This window comes from Octodon degus, unplaced genomic scaffold, assembly GCF_000260255.1.
Source record: "Octodon degus isolate 3935 unplaced genomic scaffold, OctDeg1.0 scaffold00010, whole genome shotgun sequence".
Taxonomy (NCBI): Eukaryota; Metazoa; Chordata; class Mammalia; order Rodentia; family Octodontidae; genus Octodon; species Octodon degus.
Window position 1 is genome coordinate 24378231 of NW_004524586.1, and position 7207 is coordinate 24385437.

Consider the following 7207-nt stretch of genomic DNA (forward strand, 5'->3'; position numbering starts at 1 on the left):
AAAGGCTTCATCTAAAGTATAACCCATGTTAGTCATGGTTAAGACTCTTTATCCTATCTCCTATTCAGTTCCTATTTTTAAAAGTATAAAGTGGTAGAGAACATAATAATTCATGTTGAGCCCCTGAAGGCCAGAGTCTCTCCTAGTCTCTTTATGTTGAATCCCTCACCAACCTCTTTCTCATAGGACATTAAAAAGGAAATATTATGGAAAAGAAGAAGAAAGTAATCTGGAGACATATTATCAGACTTTTTCTGTGTCTGAGAGATTTGAGATTAATTTCATACACCACTTTTTATAAAGATTTTGAAAATAAGATGACTGCCTTCTCTTTCAGTTATAATAATGTCTAAAATAGATGAATCCATGGAGCTTAACTTGTACATTTGAGTATTGGGATCACCAAATCAATATTGTACACCCACATCAACACTTCCTTCCATATTAGGGCAGAGGCACCATTCCTTTTGAGCCCACAGTGATCTGGAGCAAGTGAGTCCAAAGAGGAGTGAAATTCCCTTTCCCTGAGGGACACAGACCTAAGTGAGGAGACAGCAGATGGTCTGAAGTACACCCAAGTGACCCGACAGACCTGCAAACATAGTTTCAAAGGCATCCAGGAGAAACTATATGGTGGTAGATTAGGGACAGGGATGCTCAGAGATTTTTTTTCTGTTATGTGTTGTAAAATCCTCCCTTTGTTCCACTAAACCTCCAATAAGAGCTTGTTAACTCTAGCTCTTGGAAAAGGAGCATGGTTCCTGCCTTGTGAAAATACAAAGTCATCTAGGAAGCACACTGCTAATTCATCTGACCAAGGACAGACCCCAAAGGGAGAAGTGTAAGGGAAGAAAGCATTCTCAGATTGAGGCAGTGCATACAGGGTCCTCTTGGAAAATGCACAGCCCAAATCACTTCCAAAGCTCTTGAAGTGTGTGACATGAACTACAGCTGCAGCGCCTACTTCTGCATTCTCTGTTCTCCATCAAGGTGAGCCTACTGGAATACCACACACCAGAACACTGTGTGCAACACTCTGTTGCCATAGTGGAATAGCCTTCTTCCCAATGAGTTTATCTAAATCAGCATGACTCTCTCCTACCAAAGTCACAACCCCCATCTTCACTCCGTGGTATCACTGTCCCTTGTCCAGGTTGCTGCACCCCAACAACGATGTCCTTCTGACCACTATGCCCCAGTCAGGTCCAAATCTCAATTCTATCTCAAAGTCATTTAGATTCCAGAAGTTCCATGGTTGCAAACTCTTTATTCAAAGAAATCAAAAGGACCAAAGAAAGAAAAGTAGGGAACAAGAAGAGAAGTAAACTAGCAGATTTTTAAAAATCATCTGATTTTAATTTTTCAAGGAAATTTACAAGTCCAGGATCACCAGCCCTCAATCTAATAAAACAGGTTAACACACAGGTCATGGGTAGCATGTTAAATATAATCTTCTAAATACCTGTCAGAAATCCATAACTGCTACATCCTGTGAAGCATGTATTGAACAGATTCCCCACACCATGGCCTACAAGGGACTTTACTTGTTGAAGAAATTTTTAAAAATCTCTGTTCTCATAAAGTCTAATTTAGGTAGAATTGTAACTGCCATAAAAAAGTCTCAAACATATCTCAAAGGTAAATATTTTTCTAAAAAAAGAAAAATATTTTTTAAAAAATACACTCTTACTGAGAAAAACTTCAAATTATCACAATGGCAAATAAAACTCTCCTCTGTTATGCAAGGATTTTATCTTAGGTTTGAAATGCCATAGAGTATCTTAAATCCTGTCAAGAAGCATCATAAACTAGCAACACAAAATGTAATTCTCACTAACCTGAATGTTTAAACTGAGAAGATTACCCAAGGAACTTTTCTAGGTAGGTTCAGGAATTGGCAAGATAAAACACAGATACAAAATCAAATCAACCACAAGCATGTCAGCTCCCAAAATATTGGAAAGCTGCCTTAATTGTGACAGCCCCACTTCAGTGAGACAGAGGCTGGTGGGCAGCTTTCCAAACATTTCCAAGAGTTGACTGACTGGAAAAGGGAACCTTTTCTACTGTTTACAGGATCATAATAGGAGCTTTGCTATGAGCTCCAAAGCAAGAACTGAGCACTAATTATATGTAGATTAAGGGATTTATTGTGTTTAAGAAAACAAACATTTATAATCTGTCATTTCTTGCAAACACTCAGAAATTCAAATCACTCTACACATTTACTTTTCAGACCTACTATTTCGTATGTAAAAGCTTTTTAATTAACACATTAGTCACAGATTCTAGGCAAATAAATACATGAAAAATGTTTGACATCATTGGTTATTCAAGAGATGCAAATTGAAACAACACTGAGATTCCATCTCACCCCAGAAAGAATGGTTTTCATCAAAAAAATCAACCAAAAACAAACCTGGAGGGGCTGTGGTGAAAGAGGAACCCTTCTCCACTGCTGGTGGGAATGTAAACTGATGCAACCACTGTGGAAATCAGTGTGGAGATTTCCTTAAAAAGGAGGGGTAGAGATGGCTGTCAAGATAGCTCAGGAGACTAAGTGTCTGCTTAAGCAAGCACACAGTCCAGGGTTCTATCCCTAATACCAAAGGCCACACCAGACACTGAGCCAGCCACAAAGACGGGGCATGGTGATACATGCCTATAATCCAAGTTCTGGGGATGCTGAAAACAAGATGATAACTATGAGTCTGATCTGCATAGTGAGACCTTGTCCAAATATTAAAAAAAAGAAAGAAAGAAACCAGGAGTAGCCATCCCATTTAACCCAGATATTTCCCTCTGGGTATCTTCTCAGAAAAAAACACCATACCACAGTTACATAGGTTCACCCACATTTATAGCACCACAATTTTCAATTTGAAAACAACCCATAAGCCCATCAACCAAGGAATGGATTAAAAAGATATGGTTTTTTTAATATAATGAAATACTACTAAGCCATAAAGAAGGATTAACTGGAAACTCTTGTAGGTAAAGGGATGCAACTTGAGACCAAACGCATAAGTGAAATAACTCAGACTCATACATATAAAAATAATATTATATCATTAGTGTAAGGAACTGAAAGTGTAAATAAGATCCAAAATGTAAAATAGATATTGTGACTTGGGAAAAAACTATTTAAAAGAAAATAAACAAACTGTGATTGGGAAAAGAATAAAGGGAAAAGGAAATATATGTATTTCTACACAAGTCAGTGAATATAATTATACAGCTAATTTTTCTTAGCTCATTGAAAATAAGGGTTTCCGCTAGTATTTTTTGGACAAGATATACTTATATCTTGTACTTTAGTTACTACAATGAAGACAATATTGTATACAATGTATTATTATAATTCTCCTACTAACCTGTTTTGAAACTCTTAGTGTTAGTTTTATTTTCTTCACTTTAAAATAAAAATTCATAGATTTTAAATGGATGCTCATAGGGCTGGCCAAATAGCTCAGCAGATTAAAGCACCAGCAGTCAGGTGCAGGGGCCATGGTTCATCACCTGACCTGCTATGCCTGCCCTGCCCCTGCCCCTGGGGCATGCTGAGACAGCAACGGAGACTGGGCATAGAGGTGTGTGCCTGTAATCCCAGCTCTTGGGAGGCTGTAAACAGGCAGATCACTCTGAGTCTGATCTAGTAGTGAGACCCTGAACACCCTGTAGGCCCTTCCCTGAAAATCAATCAATAAATAAAATAAATGGATGCTCACAGTTCCTCAACATACATGTTAGTTTTTTCCCAAAAGCTGTGCTGCCTCTGGCCTCCAGGGTCTCCGAATCACTGAAAAGCCAATTCTGAGCCAGTATAATAAGAGTAAGGGCTCCCAGAGACCTGCAATACCTTTCTGTAAACTAGCTTGAAATCTGGGCTCTTCTGGCTATTAAAAAAGTAAAGCCTGGAGAGCATCTGGCTACCCTGCGTCAGCAAGAACTACTGGACCCAGCCCAGGCGCAGCATGGGTGAGACCCTCTTTCACCCCTTTGGGATACCTGCCAACACTCCACAACACCTCCCCCACCACGCCTGCTGAGTAGGAATTTCTGCCACGTTCAGGGAACCCCCAGATCCACTCCTAGCCTTGTCGTGGTAAGTATGTGGGAGAGCTTCTGGCTACCTTGCACCAGAGGGACCTACCGGTCCTAGCCCAGAAGCAGCGTGGGTGAGACCCTCTTTCACCACTTAAACACCCGCCACCACTCTGTAGTACCCCCAAACCCACCCACCGAGTAGGGATTTCTGTCGCGTTCTGGGAATCCCCAGATCCAGTCCTAGTCCAGGCTCAATGAGTGTGTGGGAGAGCTGCCTCTCCCACCTACCCCACCTTTTCCCCTCCAGACTCAGCTCAGGCCTGGCATACAGGCCTGGGGAAAAACACTGCAGAGAGTGTAGGGAACAGAACAGAACAGGTAGTCCAGGAGCAGAACATCTTGCCAGAGGGGCAAAACAGGTTCACCTCCAAGGGCAGCAGCAGGAAGGAGCTGAACACAGCAGGCAGACCCAAGCCAGGCACAGCTGGATAAATCCAAACTTTGTAGATCTACATCTGAACTTCAGTAGGTAATAAGGTGTATAACTGCACAAAAGATCTACAGCAAAGGTCAGAAGACAGTGCTACACAAAATGACAATGAGAAGGAGCAAAATGCAATCTGAGAACTCAAGGGGACCCATAACAAGTGCAGAGGACACTAACAGAACAAAGTGGGAATCACATAGCTGAAATCAAAATCAATGAATCAATGGCTTCTGAAATAAAGAAACAGCTGCACAAAGGTATAGAAGAACTCAGATTGGAAATGAAAACAGAAATCCCTGAATTAATAACATCTGCAGTAAAGAATCAAATGCAGAAACATATGGAGAAAACCCAATGCCCAGCAAGAACAAGTGCAGAGGACACTAGTTCAGCTCAAATGGATGAATTAATAGCGTCGATAGTAAATAAGCAACAGGAGAAAGTCGTAGAGGAACTCAGAGTGGAATTCTTTCCTACTAGCTCAGCTCAAATGTATGAATTAATAGCATCAATAGTAAAAAAGCAACAGCAGAAAGTTACAGAGGAACTCAGAGGGGAAGGTTCTGAAATAAGAAAAGAAATCTTGGAACTCATAGCATCTGAAGTAAAGAATTAACTACAGAAGCATAGGGAGGAAAGTCAATCTGAAAAAAACACTACAGTAAAAGAATTAATAACGCTTCTAAGAAGATATTGATTAAAAAAATAGAGGAGATTAGAAAAATGATGCATTCCTTGAATGAACAATACAGGAAAGAAATAGATCACATGAAGCAGAGTCAAAGAGATATAGAGGAGTTTAAAACCTCAATCACATGCAAAATGCTTTACTAAGTTGAACAAGAATATCAATAATAAAATTTAAGATGAAAAAATAAAATAAAATAAAATCTCAACCACAAGTTTGCAAAACTGTTTAGGTGAAAGTGAAGACAGAGTTTCTGATCTTGAAGACGCTGGGGATGCTAGTGAAAAGGTAAGAAAGGATCTCTTAAAAACAACGAGGATGCAGGAAAAAATAATCCATCACCTGCAAGATGACACAAAGATGAACAATGTGAGACTAATAGGCATCAGTGAGAAAGAAGGAGTCAAAACAAGTGACATTAAAAAAAAATATGGGCAGAAGTAATAGCAGAAAACTTCCCAAATATGAGGAAACAATCTGACATTCAGGTAATCAAAGCATAAAGAATGCCAAGTAACCTCAACCTAATGAAAAACACACCGAGACATATAATAGTCAAGATCCCAGAAATTCAGCACAAGAATAATATACTGAAAGCCTCTAGAGAAAAGAAGCAGATCACATTCAAAGGAAAGCTCATGGGAATTACGGCCAATTTCTCTTCACAAACCATGAAGGCAAGAAGAGCATGGAGCAGAACACTTCAACTCCTCTATGAAAACAAATTCCAGCCTAGACTACTATACCCTGTAAAACACTCTCACGTTTGATGAAGAAGTGAAATGCCTCCATGACAAAGAACAACTAAAGAATTTCATGATGACAAAGCCAACCCTACACAGGCTACTGAAAGATGTTTAGAGAGGGACCAAAATGATCAGAACTCCACAAATGAGATCAGAAGCAACCAACTAAATAGGGCAAGCAATTAAACACAGGAGAGAAAGGAGTAAATGACAACAGGTAAATAACATGTCAAACATAAGTTAATACATCTCACTTCTAACCATGAATGTAAATAAACTCCATTCACCAATTAAGAGAAACAGACTGGCACAGTGGATTAGGAAACAAAATCCAACAATATGCTGTATACAAGAAACACATTTAACACATAAAGACCTTCATAGGCTGAAAGTAAAAAGATGGAACACAAAATTACACAGCCCAGCAACTCAGAAAAAAAGCAGGGGTAGCAATCCTATGCTCACAGTGTCTTAACTTCAAACTAACAATGATTAAGTGAAATAAAGAAAGCCACTATATACTCGTTGGGGGAAAAATTCAAGAGGAAGAAGTAACACTCATAAGTATGTATGCACCAAACACAAGAACACTCAACTGTATAAAGCAAATCTTAATGGACATGAAAAATCTAATATCCAATAGCACAAGCCTAACAGGAGACATTAACACCCCATTATCCCCAAAAGATAGGTCAACCAGACAAAAACATAGCAAAGATATAACAGAAACAAGTGGACTTGGTGGACATATACAAACTGTTCCACCCAAACAAAGCTGAATACACATTTTTCTCAGCTGCACATGGGTCTTTTTCTAAAATAGACCACATACTAGTCCATAGGTCATGCTTAAGTATATGCAAGAAAACAGAAATTATCCCATGCACATTATCTGACCACAGTGCAATGAAACTGGAAATAAATGACAAAAGAAATGAGAAAATAACCCCAAATACATGGAAATTAAATGACACCCTACTCAGCAACCAATGAGTCACAGATGAAATTTAACAAGAAATTCAACAATATCTACAATTCAATGAAAATTCAAGCACATCTTATTGGAATTTATGGGATATGATGAAAGGAATTCTTTCTTTCTTTCTTTCTTTCTTTCTTTCTTTCTTTCCTTTTTTTTTCCCCTCCAGGTCTGGGAATTGAACTCAGGCCCTTGTGCTTGCCAAGGAAGGGCTTATTCTACTAAGCAATCTCCTCACACCCCAGAGTCCTTTTATTTTA